The sequence below is a fragment of the Falco cherrug genome, chromosome 20 (assembly GCF_023634085.1).
Source record: "Falco cherrug isolate bFalChe1 chromosome 20, bFalChe1.pri, whole genome shotgun sequence".
In the NCBI taxonomy this organism is placed as follows: Eukaryota; Metazoa; Chordata; class Aves; order Falconiformes; family Falconidae; genus Falco; species Falco cherrug.
The window spans coordinates 6,567,114-6,585,020 of record NC_073716.1 but is presented as its reverse complement, the minus strand read 5'-3'; the positions used below and the strand labels follow the sequence as shown (position 1 = coordinate 6,585,020).

The 17,907-nt window shown below is 47.3% G+C and overlaps 2 protein-coding genes across 2 annotated transcripts in view; one reads left to right on the top strand and one right to left on the bottom strand.

Annotated features, from left to right (window-relative positions):
• The window catches only part of MYO1D (myosin ID), a 164,554-nt gene that overhangs the window by 4,081 nt on the left and 142,566 nt on the right, over positions 1-17,907 (bottom strand). The gene's annotated exons all lie outside the window — the stretch shown is intronic.
• LOC114018041 (endoplasmic reticulum-Golgi intermediate compartment protein 3-like) overlaps positions 1-17,907 on the top strand; it is a 152,072-nt gene that overhangs the window by 17,484 nt on the left and 116,681 nt on the right. The gene's annotated exons all lie outside the window — the stretch shown is intronic.

Here is a 17,907-nt window from a genome sequence, read left to right as displayed (position 1 = left end):
GAGTTTCTGCCACCCAAACTGGTTTCTCCTTGGCTGTCTGGGTCGTTGCCAGCGGGGGACATCAGAACAGCACAGCCAGATGGCTGGTCACCTCTGCTCGGGCTAAGACAGCGTCAGGCATAGCTGGCAAGGACATCCCCCTTTGCTGAAGGCTATTAAAAAGCCACTATTTTAGATCACAAATTATTTTCCTTGTACTGTAAGCGGAGAAATGCCCGGCTGCTCCCTGGGCTGAGGCCAAGGTGCAGCCGAGCCGATGCACGAGCTCCAGCCACCAGCTCTGCCCAGCAAGCAGCGGGCGTTTTGAGGCCAGAGAAGTGCCTGCACAGGTGCGGCCTTGAGCCAGCACCAGCCCAGGGAAGCAGGAAGAGACAACCAGGGACTTGGCTTCTGGGCAATCACTCCTACGACCTCACCCGCACTTCAAATTCCTGAATTTCCAGCATTTCTTAGTATACTACGGAGTGGTTTAAAGACAGTGGCATGGACTCCACTGCCTCTCGCGATGCTCTAAATACAGTGAGGAGGGTGCGCTGGGGTTCTGTTCAGCTGCCTTTAGCTTCCAGACCAGAGGTCTCGCCTTGCCTGAGCTGGTACGGCCTTTTCACTGATGTGGTGCAAGTCCCTGATGCTGCACAGGCTTTTACTTCATTAACACAGACTGTTCAAGACATGTCACATCCCATAAGCCGCATTTTTATGCGGCTTCACAATAATTAAGATGTTCACTGCTTCCATAACAGTGAGCGGCTGTTCGGTTGGAGGAGAATTGGCAGGGCAGCAGCACACACAGCCCTCACGTTGTCCCAGGTATTTAATACTTATTTACTCTTGCCTCAGTAAGTTGAGGCTAAAATCCCTGCTTAGTTTGCTATTTTTACTGTGTCTTAGCAGAATGAGCCACATACACAGAGGAGCCTCTTAGAGATTCTTGCCATCATGTGCTTGGACAGCAGGTTTAGCATTGAGTGTCTGTAACAAGGATAAGCGCTAACGACTTTCCTTCTCCCCCACAGCCCTCATCAAACCACAGGTAAGAGGATGGACGGTCTGTGGCTGTTAATAGTCACGCTCAGCTGACCCTCTTGCTCAGCAACGAGCAGCCCAAACTGGGGAGAGGAATGCCGTTAACCTGAATTTTGACCACAAGCAGGACCCAGGCCTGGAAATCAGAAGGTCCTTGATGTATTCTGAGCCCTGTGGCTGTGGGACCTTCCGCCAGAAGCTGAATGTCTCCAGGTCCCAGTCCTTGCTGGAAGGAGGAGAATCAATTAGATACACATCTACATGAAGCTAACATTGTGCAGGGATAGTGCGCGCTGGGGAAGATGCTCTTATCTTTGCCCCGTGTAACATTTCCATGTGGTAAGGACTTCACATCCCACCCTCTCCATGTTCTCCAGATCCCACCATGGCAATACTCATCCACTCTTGACCTCGTGCTGCTTTTCTGCATACGGGAAGTTTCAGCATCAAAACCTTTTGCTGGGGGTGTAGGACAGCTCTTGAACAGCACCCAAAGAGCAATCCGACCAGGGATTTGCAAGCCCATGTAGGGATTACAAACCCCGTCTTTGGTCTTCCCTGCTAGGCAACACAACACGGAACCCTGCCACAAGCAGCTGGATGTGCTGGGACCTTGAGTTGCTTGGATGCTGCTCCCGTGCTTAGTCAATTGCCAGCACAGAAGAGGTTGGAGGAAACGTCAGCTTGGTTTCCAGTCCATCAGGCACATCAGCATCACGCTTGGTGCAGTGGCAAAAAGGGGAGATGACAGCTGATGGCTGCTCTGGAGTAAGACGATTTGTTGACCGAAAGGGAGAAGACAGCTGCCAGCATCAGCTAACAAACCAGACTAAAGGACCTTCCAAACCCCACTGCTACAAGGAGATGCTACCAAGAAGTATAGCCAGGGAGATGTTTCCCTAAGTTCCTGCAGAATTTAGATTCCAAAGGAAAAGTCTCCCAGTGTAACCCTGGAAGTCCACCCAAGTCTTTCCTGCACAGGGGCAACACCCAGTGAAAATACCCTTTGGGGGTCACTGGTGACCTGCCAGCCCCACGCCAGATTGATGGCAGCGAAAGCAGAGACAAGTCCCACTGCCACTCAAACTGGGCCTGAAAACAGTTTTCACTGTATAATCCTGTCACACCACAGTACTTCGCTCTTCCATCTCTCCGTCTCAAAAAGATGATTCAGCCAGGAAAAGGTTGGTAAGGTGAAATTAAGGTGGAATAAACTTTGCACTATTAAATTTCAAGCTAGGAAACACACGTTTATTCACCATCCATGCTTTGATTCCTTAAGCATTTCAATGGTTGTTAGTATTTAAGGAACATTTATGAATTTAGTAATTGCTGATGAATAATCTTCTGGCCTTCTGGCAACTGAAAGGGCCAACTGGGTTTTGTGTTAGAGGTGGAAGATTCTTGTCATTTAAAGGCTGAGGGGCAGAACTGAATGTATTTATGACTCTTCTGCAGTTGAAGACACAGTCACTGTGCAGAGAGCAGAAAACAGTGCTGGAATTAACAGCTAAACCCAAGTTCCCCAACTTTCAAGATCTGTCTTTAACCACAGGTGAGCAATCCAAAGGCCAGGCTCTTCTTTCATCCTGTAGATGATTCTACAACTACATCTACATCTACATCCCACCTGATTTAAGGACCCTGTGTTGGTTCATACCTGGTTTCTTACCAAAAGCGATGCTCAAGCTTGTCCCTCTGTTCAACAGGCAACAACTGCCTGCAGATTACGTCCTCGGAAGACAGTAGGAAAGTTTTGGCTCCCTGGAGATGACCCCTGCCCTCATCCTTTTGCTTTCACCCTTCTCACACTTGCTGCATCCCAGCACCCCGTGGAGGGGCCATGCCTGCCAATGCGAGCGCCCTGCCCGGCAGATCCCACACCGGGGTGGCCGGAGCGCCCAGAGCTGCCACTAGACTGACCCTTACTACAGGCTGTGTAGGAGAACTTGTTCCAGACATCAGCCTCAATTTTAGTAAGTCCTTAACAGGCTTCCAAGACACTTCTGCCATCTCTCATGTACAGACACATGTTCAGGAGACTGTCTACAAGACATCAGAGCTCACGCAGGTACCAAGACTGCCCTGCCGAGACCAGCCCCATCTGATGGCAGCCTTGGCTCTTCACCAAGCCCCGACGTAACCTGCACACCGACAGAAGTCAGGGCAATCAGGACAAAATGACAGATGCTGCTGCTGGGCATCTTCTGGGAAATAAAATTACTTATTTTTAACAATGATTCCATTAGAAGAGACAGTGAGAAGCAAGCGCTGGCTGAGACTCTGCCAAGGAAGAAACGCCGGCCCTCAGCATCCAGGCGTGAAACTGCCTGCAAAATGCAAAGGGAAAAAAGGGCTTTCATGGGAAAGTCAGGATCTACCTCCCGCACTGCTCCAGTCCTGCCAGGGAACCACACGATGTTTTCTGCATATAATAAATCCCAAGGGACTAGTGTTTTCTGAAAACACAGGTCTTTTGATACAACTGCAAACAATATTTTTTGGGGAAACAGACTCTCTGCATATCCCAGCGGTGCAAGGCACAGCTGCTGCTCTCAGGGGTGGTGTGGGCTGGGGCTTCTCTTTGCTCTTGGGTTTCATGGCTCAGTGAATGCTGCAGGGCTGGGTGACTTCTCTTCCTTCATCTGCTCCAACCCATCACAGCACGCACACTGCCTTTATCAGCTCCCTTTGCTCATCTGTCCACTCACACTCATGAGAGGAGCTACCGGCAAACAGTTGAGGCCGTGGCTCTGGGCTTGAGCACACGTGTATGCGACGCACGCATGGTGTCTGTCCGTGCTGGAGAGCCACATCCCACAGTGAGAGCATCCTTAGAAACCCAGCGCAAGCCCATCGGACACCCGGGTAAATGCTGGCAAAACGGAAACTGGCAGTGAAGAGATGACTCCAAGTGGAAGCAGCCTACTGGCCCATGAAATATTAGAGTTTTGACTGAGCATTTAATCCAGGACCTCAGGGAAAACACAAGCCAAGTAGCGCATAAATGGCCACAGACATCTGTCAGCACTGTTGATAATACAAAAGCATCTATGTCGCCAATAAGTGGTGGGAAACACAACAGTGAAGGGAAAGAGTGGAGAAAGATCAGAGGGAGTTTTGGCAAAGACAGCGGTGTAAGACTAGAAAGTTAAAGAAATGTATTGCTAAATAAATGTTGAGCACATGAGATGCTTCAGAGCAAACACAGATGACCTGGAGTGCCTCACATGGAGCTGTGACAGGCATGGAAGTACGGGACAGCACTTGTCGCTGAGACCCCCGTGTCTTTAGATGCCAGCCCCCTCAGGAATGTGCCCACGCCATGCCTGGGGACAGTGGCACCCCACCAGAGTCGCGGTGCTGCGGAGGTGCAGCACCCTCACTCACAGGGCTGGGGAGGAATGGGAGTTCAGGCAGATTTCCCAGGGTCTTTAAGCGAGGTGCTGCCTGCCTATGGACACAGCCAACAGTCAGAGAGCAGGAAATAGGTTCTTTTCAGGAAGCAAAATTTGGGGAGAAGATGGTAAAGCTGAGTACAGTAAGGGATTTTTTACGACAACAAACCAGAGGGATTAAAATAAGGGTAAGTTTGCAATGCTGTGTGAAACTCAGCAGCAATGGGATGTATTCTGGAGGGGATTTTTTTAAACAAATCTTTCTAGAGTTTTGGTCAAGCCCTCTTTCTGGAAAGGCAGGAATCACTCTGGACTACAAGTTAAGACTTCAAGAAAGCAGGGAGCTGCAAACAAGATGTTAGGAAGCATGAGGAGCAGGATGGAGGATACTAAAAAAATTGTAACACCTTATATAAGTCAGTGCTGCAGTCTCATCTGGATACCAGCTGCAGCCTTTGAGGGGGTTCAGTGATGGAAAAAAAAAAGGCTCACAGATGAAGGGAGGCTATAAAAAAGAAACCAAAAACCATCGACTATATTCTGCATGAAGAAAATACGTAAGGAGCGGAGAGCAAAACTAGAGAGGTCTAAAAAAAGGCAGCTTTCAAAGGCTTTGCTTCCTAACAACAGCCGAAGAGACAAACAGTAATATTGAGAATTTCAAGGTGGTTGAAATAGCCAGATTGCACCTTGCCTGGAAAGCTGCTGTGGCTCACTCCAGGCTGCGGTGCTTACTGCTGCTGGGTGGTAGAGAGGTGAGAAAAAACACGCAGGGTCTAAACCCACATTGGCTATAACATAGGTAATAAACATTTACATATCTGAATTACAACAAGTGTCATTTTTGGAAAAGATAAGTGTCCTCTGCACGAGGGTTTAAAGAACACTGGTTGTGTGGGCTGCATATTTGGCTGGGGAGGGCTGGGGGTAGATCTATCTCCTCTGACCACTCATGGCTTTCTGCAGCTTGCAGAACAATGATATTGGGGATGTTTGAGCTCAGAGGAACAGCCATAGTTCTCACTGTGAAAATTAACCCCACAACAGCTTAAACAGAGACAAAAATAGGGATATTTAGTGTCTCGACATGTACGAGCATGAAACCTGCACTGAAAATCTTGTGTGCGTTTTGTATCGCAGCTGCTGTAGCCTCTCAGCTTCGGACGCGCAGCAAAGCCCTGCGTGGGGAGAGCTGCTCTGCGCAGGGACTGCTGGTGACCAGCAGGAGCATCCCCCGCTTTGGGAAGCTGGGGCAAGCGCTGTCCCTGGGGGGTGTGTGGCATGAAGAGTATCACACCTAAATAATCCCGGGTGGTTGTTTCATTCCAGGGAGAGAGATATCCTGCTGCCAGTATTCAAAGCCCGCGGGCTGCCAGCGCTCCGGCACACTACATCTTCTCTGCTCTCCCACTGCCTCTCGGGGGGGAAGTAATATTTGAAACGTTGGCAGCTTCAAAGCACCAGGTCCCACTTCCAGAAGAGATTTACCCACTTGGAGCATAAATTTCCCTAAGTAAGACTCAGATGATTTTGACAGCATCACCCCTGTGACTCCTCAGCACACTCCATCCTTCTTTGCTCTGCCATCAGAGGGAGAAAACACCTTTTCCCATCCAGCTCCTATTAAAACACTCTGGCTCACACAGCTACAGAAGGTTAAAAGCAATGATTTACTATCCTGTGTACCCAAGAAAATAATTCAATGTCCTCTTTGCCTCCTCGCACTGGCTGCCAGGCTGTACGAGCATCACCAAAGGAAATCCCCCTCCACCCGGCAGTCCATTTTTAGCACTCTCCACCCCATGGGCTGGCTACCAACACCAAGAAGCCCAGGGCGAGGAGATTAACTGGGACCCTTTTTCAGGCGTAGATCAATCCTCTCTGCTCGTAACTCAAGAGCAACTGGATCAGCAGGGGATGCACGCTCACGGCAGGTAGCGTTCCACTCATTCAGCATGTGCAGCATTACTTACACGTGCACCAAAGGGACACAACAACGTCCTAAACCACAAAATCTGCTTTGTGAAACCCTCTCTGAGGTCCCACACCACAAAAGCACCAAACAGGATGTATTTTTTTGCTTTTTAGAGACATATGGTTGTTGGCGTTGTAGAGCTCTTCCGTATCAGGTGGTCTTGGGGGAGATTGGATGCTAAGATGGATCAAAGCTATGGAAAAGAGAGACTACAAAGAAGTCAGACACGAATAAAGGAGATCTCAAGTAAGGATCAAAGGCAAATTTCCATAGTGGAAGGTCAGAACAAGTCCTCCAGGCATTTTAATGCCAAGAAAGGTCAGCTGAGCTAAACATGGCTGTGGCAGGTCCTCTCTCACTGTATGATTTTTCAAAATTATCTGCAGTCAAGTGACATGATACTGTGAAATATTTTTTGTCCTTCAAAACCAGCAAATGTTTACGGCTTATTTCTGATACAGTTTTGTACCTTGTGGTCTACGTTCAGCCAAAGCACCTTCGAAGCCAGAAGAAGGGGCTTTTCAAAAGCCATTTTTCAATCTGCAAGAGAAGGACCAGGCTACAAAACTGCAGTGCCACATCGTTCCACTGCAAACTCAACCACTACATTTAAAAGTGGTTTTCAATTGTTTCTGGCTCAAACTTGCCCATGTGTCATTTTTCTCTGCAACTCACACTGTGCAAACCACAGAGCTGCTTGCCTTTGGTTTTGGGAACGGTACAGCACAACATATTACAACATCACGCTAGCAAGTTGCGTCAATAACTCTATTTTTGCCCTTTTAATGAGAAACAAAATTTGTTAATATCTGTATATTCCTCATGAAAAGCGTTATATATGTCCAATAGCACACAGCAAGGCAAAAGCAAGTCAGCTATTAATACTCTGGTCTGCTGGCGTCTGCCTGGTACACCTAGGCGGTTCCTTTTATTCATGTCTGAACCACAGAAGCCACTTTCCTAAGAAGACGGCAGCTGCCACAACACTGATGTGCTTTTTTCATGATGTGTCTGTGGTAGAACCAGGTACATCCCTTCTATCTGAGGTGTAAACCTAGCCCATTAAATGTTTAGCTCTCTCATTCTTAAAATGCATTTATTCCTACTTCAACCCAAGGTCAGGCAATCCCAGAGCAGCGCCAGCAAGCTGTGCTTTGTTCTTCATTTATTTAGTAACTGGGGCATTTGTGCATCCATCCTTGCTAGCCAGGGCGTGCTTTCCAGAAAGTCAGCGAGCTGTAAAATATTTGTCTCTTCCAGCAAAACCATTCGGTTCACGTGCTTCTGGGCAAAGGAGGATCCGCAGGGTGATGGACAAGGGGCTGCTCCTCCCCTTTCCAGGGCTGTTCTCCGTCGGGAACTTGGGATAACAGCCAGATTTCAATAAAATACCTAAGCAGCTAAAAAGCAGGTTAATAGGGGTCAGGTCCCAGCCACGCAGCCTTGCAACCGATGCGGACTGCACGCCAAAGCTCTTATTTTATGGTGGGAAAGCCCCAAAAAGTGGTTTTGAGACATCACTTTGCAAGCACACTGTGTGTGTACCCTAACATCCCCTTTCCTCCATCCCTGGTATATTTGATGGAAATAAAAAGGGAATGTAATGATCCTGTACCCCGTGAAATTCAAGAAAAGGATCAAAAACTCACAGAAGCTTCATCCTCCATCTGAACTGGGGTGAACGCACCCCAGCCCTAACACAACTGCTGTCTCCAAGCTGAATGTGTTGGGACTTCAGGGTGGAAGAGATGTGCTTCAGGCTGTGCCCGAACAGGTGGGTTATTGCACTGACACCCTAACACGCCGCAAGCCCAGCTCCAGTGCTTGGGACTGCAGGGAACTGCCTGCTCTAAAATCTACAGACTGCTCCTTTTCCCTCTCCTCGTCCCTGCGTGCAGTTTGATACCACAGGAGTTAAATTCATGCCAGAATTCAATGCATTTTGCACTCCCCGTACAGCTAAAATCATAAGTTTTGCATCAAGTCTTCACCATGCTGCAGATTTACAGGCTGGCGGTACGCAACCATGTTGGGGAGGGAAGGAAAAGGATGGGGAGAGCTGGGCAGGAGGCACGTGGGGTTTGTGGCACCCGCTGACATGGGAGCGGTGGCAGGAGGGAAGGTGCCCACATCATTTCCATCTCCTCTAACACCCGTGAGGTTTCAGCAATAACACGAAGAGAAGCGTCATCTGAGGCTTACCCAGCAGCACCTGCCTCTGCAAGGAGCAGAAACCAGTTCTGGTGCAGAATTATGAAAGAAGTGATCTCATTAGGTAAGGAACCACTTCCCTGGCTGTGTAACATCCTCACTGCCGTGGGCCGCCCTGCCTGCACACATGGTGCTGGTGTGCTCCGTGGCTCAGTTTACATCCTACCTGTTTTGGGATAAACAGAGGAATTTAGTTTGAGGATGATGGTTACAGACGTTACGGTCCGGTGACGTGTGCCACTTGCCTTCATCTACTCAAACTGACCCAGTTCTCAACATCACAGCTTTCCCAGGGTGCAGCACCAATATATAAACTACAGCTTCCTCTGAAGTCTCCAATTAGTCATATTTTCTCAGCTATTCTGAGTCCTGGCAAAGCTTTTGAGAATCAGCTCTCATCCAGCTTTCTGCTTTAGTAGCAGCAAACGTGGCCACAAGACGCTGGAGTGTTACATATTTTATAAAAACCACTATGCCAAAAATAGGATTCAAAGTCCTTGGCTGGAGACAGAGTAAAAGCAGAACATCGCCTCATTCACGAGGTTATGCCAAGAATCTGTATTATAAATGCACCAGCACATAAATAAAATAAGACCACTTAGGAAGATGAGCGCAGACTTGCCTTCTGTTTAGGACATCACAGACCTTGGTTCCCGGGCAGGCTGAGAAGCAGCAAAAGTCTTTCCTATATTTTCTTTTTGGTGCTGGTCCTCTCCATCGCCCAGCCAGCCGGCTGAATTCATCGGACCTGACCTGCATTTGATGGGGTGTACACAGCCCACGGTTGCAATGTCCCTCCTCAAAGGATGCTCTCGGTCTGTTTAGCAGGTGCTGATAAAATTCTGCTGGGTGAATTTTCAAAGTTTGAGGAAGAAAAAAAAAAACAAACCAACAACTTCAAAGGGCAGCCGGCATTTTTCAGTCATCTGGGATATATTTACTCAACTCCTGCGGGAATGCAAGGTATAGGGAGCTGACGGTAAGGACAATAAGTACAGGATTATTCAACTGTTCACAACTCAAATTTAAAAGAAGCCAACAATTTTCTAGCATCAAATAGTGGTCAGAACAGCTGACGGGTGCATGACGTTGGAAAATGATGCCACAGCAAAGCGCTGCTGTTGCTCAATCATTTCCCTTCGATACAGACATAACCTATAGTCATCCTGATGGATGAGCAGCTCTGCTTTTCCCACTGGCACATGCCGGGCGGTGCATTAAACAGACATTTTTAGAGTCTGGCAGAGGTCTGAAGTCACAAAATGGGGGAAGTTGCCACTGACCTTCATAGAGATCCCCTAAAATTATTATTAAAAAAAAGTAAATCAAAAGTGTACACACTTTAGAAGTTCTCCTTTTGTTTTTCTCTTATTATTCTTTGGGATTAACCTGTGCGAGTGAAACTGCCAGGAAGGCAGCTCAGACAAGCGGGAGGGCAATTTGCTAAGGTGAAGCCACAAGCTCGGCTTCTGCCAGCACCGACAGCTACGATGCCACTGGAGCCACAGAAATGGAGCGGATCCGGGGGCTGGCAGCCACAAGGACAATGGCACAGGGGCTCTCCCCACGAAGAGGGGCTGGGAAATGGGGATGCTTCGTCACATCCCACCCACGGCTCCGAAAGCTTTGGTTCAATAACGCCTCCGTGGGGTGGCCGTGCTGGGGACCTGGCTGTCATTGTCCCCAGCTGCTCTGGCTGCGCTCCTGCCCTGCAGCCCGTGAAACACTGTGCTGTGCAGGCAAACAGTTCAGCTCCATTATATTGTGCACACATCACCGCTGAGCTCATTAAAGCCGGAGCCGGGAATTTAATGGGAGGACTCTGACATCCCAGGGAACATCCACCGCCAGGTGCACTCGCTCGGCACCACACTGCAGCTTCAGTGCAGCCGTAATTCACCCGGACCCCTTTGAACGGCGTGTGACAGCTCATGTGTGCATGCAGGGAGGGGGTAATGGGGAACGACTGCTTTTAGCACTACAGCTCTCAGTCACTATAGCAACCTGGATATTCATCATCCCATCTGATGCTTCATTTCTGCCAGCCAACCAGGGGCTGATGCAGAGCAACAAGAGATGGGTTCATTTACTGCCTCTGATGATTGCTGCTCGCTGCACCCGGATAACCCCTGTATACGCTAATACTCCATGAATTCCATTTTCTGAGGGTTTTTTTAGAGTTTACTGGGGATTGTCCTGCTCAGCACTGCTGCAATAGCAGAAGCACTGGCACAGAGGACTTTCAGGCAGGGTGTCACCATGACCTAGTTAGTGCAGGACGAGGTGACATCATGTTAAACTGCCAGTGGCTTCTCGCTCCTCTGGACCACTCTGTCCAGTAGCAATGCTGAATTAATCTGACCCCGAAGGCAGCTTTCCAACAAGGAGGCACGTACCTCTGGCCATTGGTATAACCTTGCTCTGTCAGTATGAGAGACGTCGCCCCTCCTCGGCTCCTCTGACCTGGAACAGCTGTGCTTAATCCTGCCTCCCTATTTCCAGATCTGATCTGAAAACCTAGATTTTTCTCCTTTTCTAATAGAAAAGAAAGAAATTAGCTAAAGCTTCAGGGGATAGAAAAATGCCATTTAAAAAAAAAAGGTGTTACTGTGCTGTATTCTCCTGCAGCTTTTCTCCCAGAGAGAAGCCACATTCCCATTCAGTCTCCCTGTGTGAAGCACGATTTTTATCACATAGTGTCTGATAAAAGGTCACACTTTCACAGGCAACCAGCAACGCAGACGAGCATTTTCCCCAATGATTCAGGCTGGCAGCATCAGGGCTATCCAGCCCAAAACCACCAGCTTGTTCCTGAAAGCTAAACCATGATTTTTTTATCCAAGGGGAGCGCAGAGGGGTGGGGTGTGCTCAGGTTAGCACGGTGTTATGCCAGTGAGGAAGACAGCTCCTCCTCTCCCAGCATCCACACTGTGACATTTTAGCCAGGGAAGCTGAATCATCCTTCAATTAATGACAGGCTTTTAACCTGATGTTGAAGAGCCTCACTGAGGTCTCTCTCCTGTTAAAAACGTTTCTCTCTATGGCCAAAAGAAGAATGGTTCAAACACAGTGATTTTCCCACCCTTTGGGTTTACGCCATCCCCCCTCTGGGAGCCATTTGATGGGGAGGGACCTGGCAGCAGGAATGCTGCAGACAGCACGGTGTTTCCTTCAAACACATCGCCCTGCCAGCTGCCTCCCGAACCAAAGGCAGTTTAAAACATGTACCGGGCACTGCGGAACAAGGCAGGGAAAACTCATTAGATGAAGGGTGACAGAAGGGAAAGGGAAGGGGAAGAAACAAGTCAGGGTGACGCAGGGCACAGACCTCTCGATTGCTCCACCACCATGTTTTAGCTTTTGAACCAACTGCCACTTCCCTCTTATTTCTTGGGTACCTCAAGAGACAGCTGTAAGCACGCAAGGCTTAGAAAGGAGTTTTAAAGGCAAGAGAAGGTCAGAAGAAACCTTAGAAGTAAGATTGTACCAAGGCTACTGAAAAAAACACCGAGAAAGAAGAGGCCGGGGTGTCAGGAACAAGAACCTGGACCACGGAGTGACTCAGTGCATTTGGGTTTGACTGCCAGCATCCTGATGGGCTATCAGTGCAGCCCTGGAGGTGGAGGGAATTTTTGGGATGGTGTTTGAACAGGTTTACAGCTGTTCTCAGGACATCAGGGGCTGATGCACCTCATCGACACCAAACTTTCCCAGCAATGCTGGTTTTGGGGGTGGGGGGTAGTGGTGTTAAGTCTTGAGAAAATTTGGCCTCTGTTTCTGAGCACAGGATGGTCAAAAGAGGCATGGTCATTAAGGAGAATTTGGATTACGGAAAAGAGAAGACAAGAGCAATACCTGCAGCAGGCAATCAAGAGGTGGTCCAATTAAGGAGGAAGCAGTGGATTTCAGAAACGGACGAAGAATGGGGATGGTTGGACTGCGGAGGGCTGTGAGCTGCCTCCATTCCTACAGCACAGGGAAGAGTTGCTTCTACTGCCTCAAAAACTCTGCTGCATAAAATTGTCCATGCAGGAAAGCTCAGCTGTCACCAGTACTGACATCATCACCTCTCTATCATCATTACAGCATCCCAATAAAATGTTTTGAGTCTAAACAAATTTCAGGTATGATGAAAGTCATCACTGTTCCCATCAAAAACATCAGAGTGAATCAGGTTTGGAGACATGAAGCTTGGGGAGAAAAAATGACGAGGCAGACTTTGTAAGAAAGATTTTCCTTCCATCACAAAACTTAAAAGTCAGGAAAATCCTCCAGTAGCACACAGTACCATGCAGGTATTTAAAAAGAGGAATTCAATTCTGGACTCCTAATGTCCTCTCCAGGGACCAAAGGCAGTCAGATTAGCTTAAAACAATGTGACAGCCGACCTGCCAGGAGCTTGGTATCAGCCACAGGCACTCCCTGGAACAAAGAACTGAGCTGAAAAATATAACCCTATGACTAATGATTAAAGGCAGCCGATTCCTCTACATTTCAAGCCAGAGGATTCCTAAGAACAGCACACTTTCACTATGTTTCCTTAATATTACAGATTCATGATGCCCTGCAAGGCATCAAGGATGCTTCTTAGAACCTGGACTTAGGCTACACCAGGAAATCAATTGTTTATGTGATAGCAAAATGACAGGCAGGACCTTAAGTGGATCTTGTGTATTCAGAGAGGTTGGGCAGCCAATTTGGTTTTTATTATTTCAGGAGCATTCGCTGAGATGTTCCAGAGTAGGCTTGGTATCACTTCTGCAAAGTAAAGGGCTCTGAAGCTGCAATCCCAGAATAAAAATGCTGGCGCTTCTGCTTCCCTTTGTTCACTCGTCTTTATTCACTGATACATTAGCACAATTCACATAGGCAGGAAAAAAGGCACTTGCCATGAGGAGAGACAACTATGCCTTATTTAAATATCTGACCTATTTCTGCTTTTCCTTTGCCTAACTTACTCAACAAGAAGTTTGGATTTGCAGAAATAGCTGAAATAACTTAGTTGGATCACATGAAAGATAACTCTTCCTCGTGGTAAAGCCAGCATGAAAAACAGGTGCACAAACTTAAAGATTTTTACTTATAGAAATGGAAGGTTTGGAGGGGAAATGCCCTGATTCCCACTACATTCACCATTTGCATTTGCATTACAATAACATACAATTTTCATTTCAGGGTATGAAGTGACTCCACTGGAGAACGACACCTATGTGAACACATCATGGACATATACATTCAAACATCTATCATCAGCTGGCCAACCTGGAAGCACAGCAGTTCCTGACTCTCTGACATTCAGCTTCTTGCTCAGTAGGCAGGGTGATCTCATTTTGGAAATCACAGTCTGCATCAATACCCCTGTCCTCCTAGATGGGCTTTTAAATGAATTCAGGAGCACATCATGCAGCTTTCGGCAAGGCGAGGCTCAGGGAAGATGCAAGAAATGATTCAGACGAGCCAAGGGAAGTGCTGGGGAGGGACGGTGAAGGGCTGAGCGACTGCTCATGACCCAGCAGCGAGGCTGTCGGTGCCCTCCATCTCCCTGGAATAAAAATGGGTCTGTTCCCGAGCAGGCTTAGGATGCAAGCTTTAGAGCGCAGACACGTTACTAGGCACAGTAAAATGCTTTTAATTACTGTCTGGCACAGTTTGCATTCTCAGCTGCAAAAGAATTGATTCTTCTTCCTATCTTCCCTTGCAGCGGAAGGTACAGTTTTTACTTAAATGCTATTTCTGTTGATGAGCCTCTTTCCTTCCCACCCCCGACCTGCTGCTCCATGTAGATCAGAACGAGTGCCAAAGGCTGTAATTGCTGGCAGTCACAGGCAGCACCACTGCAGCGGCTCCAACAACATTGCCGTTATACCAAACAACTTGGGACCCTCCGTGCCTTTGGATTCACCCCTCTCCTTCACAAACAGCCCACAGGGATTCGGTGATGCCCCACCACGGTTGCAGGAAAATGGACCTGGTGACCTGCAGGGTTTTATGCTCCTATATAAATTTCTCCAAATACAGGCAAGTTTGGCAGAACAGAGTTATTCTAAGGATAAGACATGGCGTGATATATCCTTAGGTTTCCAGTCTAAAAGGGATACTAATCACTTCACCAGGCTGTGGCAATGATGACTAACTACAATCCCTGAGCCACGTAAAATGCTATTTGGGGGTACCAAATGGTGGTAGGCTTACCATTATCATATCCATCTTTTAGTAGGCAGAATTATCAATATTTTATGCTTCTATATTTCAGAGTCTGTGCTAGAAGAAATCAGCAGATTTACACATGGCACTGAGAAATTTGCTACATCAACCAAATGCCTGCAAAGCTAAAGCCATTAACAAATCAAATATCTGTGGCTCAAGCATTCAGTATTAATCTATTTTGCTGCAGTCATTCCAGCTGAGCAAAATCTCTTACCCACCCCAGTTTCTAATCAGCTTCCATCCTCCTCTGGGCTTACCAGAGTTAAATCTTTCACATTGCTCTCTGTGATAAGTTGAAAAATTGAGCTGCGAATGGGGAAAAATGAGTTGCAAAGCAAATGCTTCCACTAGTAATAGATTAACTCTTTGTTCCAAGGCTATCCCATCATTTCAAGAGGCTTCCTATATGTTTTCTGAAGAGCCATTGCAGTGACAAGATAAGATACCACCACTGTGAAATAATTGCTCGGAAAAGAATAATTCCTCTGCTCTCAAAGGGTATGCCCGCACACGAGCTGGCTATAGAGCTCAGTGGTAGCACCACCAAAACGGCAAGTGAATCCCTCATCTCAAGGCGTAACTCACCACAGGACTACTTGACACTCATCTTAACACTTCCAAATACTTCCCGCTAACACCACAAACAAGGTATATTCTTCAATCAAGTTTAACTGCATCTCAGGATCTTAGTTTTTCACAACAAAAATTTTTGTTTGCAAGTGACAGGGGTAGCTGATGAGGGGTTTTGAGTAAATAAGATAAAACCAATCTTTTTGTGAAACAGATCTGTTGTCAGTTTCGTGATTCTCCCTTCCTGTCTGCAGTGGACTGAACTGCCCTCCTTCCCCTTCACAGTCCCAGGGCTGCTTTTTCTCTAGCTCCAACAGCTCTATACGCAGAACATACTAATAGGAAAACAGTTGACAACATCCAGGGCATCTGTTAATGCCACAGCTAGAAAAAAGGACATGAGGGCAGAATATGGCAGTCAGATCTCTTAACACTCAAGCACATGGTCGCTGGATCACAGTGCTTGGAAACATGCTGTACACAAACCCCAAAATCCACCACGAAAAAACCAGAAGATCAAACAGAATGAGTGTAGGTGCGATCCCTTGGCAGAAAAGTGCTAATGCTCTCCCTGATCTCTTCTGCCTTGGCACAGATCCTGCTCGTATCAAGGCGATGCACTGAGCAACGTCTGTATCATGCCAAGAGTTTGGTATTAAGCCATCTTCTCTATTGTTGGGTGAACCTCCCCAGCTTGTGCACTGCAAGCGATTAGGTTAGACGATTAGAAAGTGTCTGCCTGACCTTGAGATCAATAAAAGCCTTCCTTAAGTCATGCAAGTTTCTCTGGGGCTAAAATCCTGCCGCGGACACAGGGGGTCGACAGGCATATTCAGATCGCTGCGAAACAGAGGTCATAGCAATCCCACTGCTACCAAGGTCAGCGCAGCATCGCATGACAGCCAGCACGAGCTACTCAGCAAGCCAGTCTCAAAAAGCCTACCTGAAAATGACCTGGTAGCATATAAATCTACTTCTGTGCTTTTGTGAGGCACTGCCTCAGCAGCCCTGCTGATACGCAGCGAGGTCAAGCTTGTGGCGTGCTATTAGGATGCCCCGGTCCTGATGCTGAAAGGAGATAGACTCTTTAGACCAGCATTTCCCAAAGGCGATGATACTCACTTGACTCTTCTCGGTGTATGCATCTTCACATGACACTTAGATTCAGGGGAGAGCTAGCTACCTTTAAATTGCTGCATGTAATTATCTCTGAATTCCTGCAGCACAAGAGGGAAACAGCTGGAATTACTGGCACCATGTGTAAACACTTGTGACCAGGAGAAAGCAGGCTGCTGACAGGTAATTAAGTGCTCCTTAACTAGTGTAAACGCTTAGGTCACTAACTGGAACGGCTTCTTTCTTTTGCTCTTTCTGTCCCTCCCACAAGGAGCCGAGCTGCTGCCAGCAAAAAGTCAGCATAATTAAGAGTTTATTAATCTGCAGTTCTATACTCAAAAATAAAACCTTTGCAATGATTTTACATATCTTCTGTGATCTCTGAGCAATCTGAAACCACAACCCACGTGCGTTGTTGCAAGGATGAGAGGTGAGGTTCAGTCCTTGGAGAAGATGTGGTGATACAGGAGCAGGACCAAAGCCTCAGGAGCATTACCCGGGAAGCACTTGGTTCCCGTCGAGTGAGGCTGCAGCCAGCATTTACCAGCCTGCAAGTATTGCTACAACTTTCAAAGCTGCATTTTTAATGTTATTTAAATTAAAACCAAGATCTGATTTTAACTTCATAAATGTGGTCCTCCTCGCTGCACCCACAAGCAAAAGCTCCCCAGACTGATGTGAATCCAACACAGTCCCACATCCTTGCTTTTCTGATGGTACTCCTATTAAACCCAAGCGGGGCTACATTATCACGCCCAATAAGCACAATGCCCCGTGACACCAAATCGATCCCAACTGTAACAAGCACTTCAATATTCTAGTGCCAGGTGTCCAAGTCATACATTCAAACTTAAGATTACTAGGATTAAGTGTTTGAAAACAGAGGTGTGATGTGAGAGGAAGAAAAGGCTTACCCTGCAGAATTTGTTCTGCTCCTTGGGTAACCAATGGCTAATTATCACATTTTCCCTTACACATACAAACTGCATAAGTGAACCCTAAACACTTGAGATCTGCTCCAGAGATAACTTCCAATTGAGATAAAGGAGCAAGTGGTAACAGGAGATGATTAACAGCCTAACATGGAAAGTTAACCGGCAACAGCATGCCCAATGACTTACAAACTATTCTCCAGAGTACGCTGGAGTAGGAGCCCAGAAGTCCAATGCTAGTTAGAACAGCTGTTAACACCAGCGTAATGAAGCACATTTAAGAGGTGTATTAAATTTCAAAGGCATTCTGGATGAAACTGGGCTGGGCAGCACGAGAGGCAGGCCTCCTGTTCCCATCTCTGCCAAAGCTCCAGTCTGCAATCTCCTTAGATATAAGCACGCTAGCCACTTGCCTCCATGATAAAAGACACAAGGCTTTCAAAGAAATGATCAGAGGAAAGAGAAGTTAACA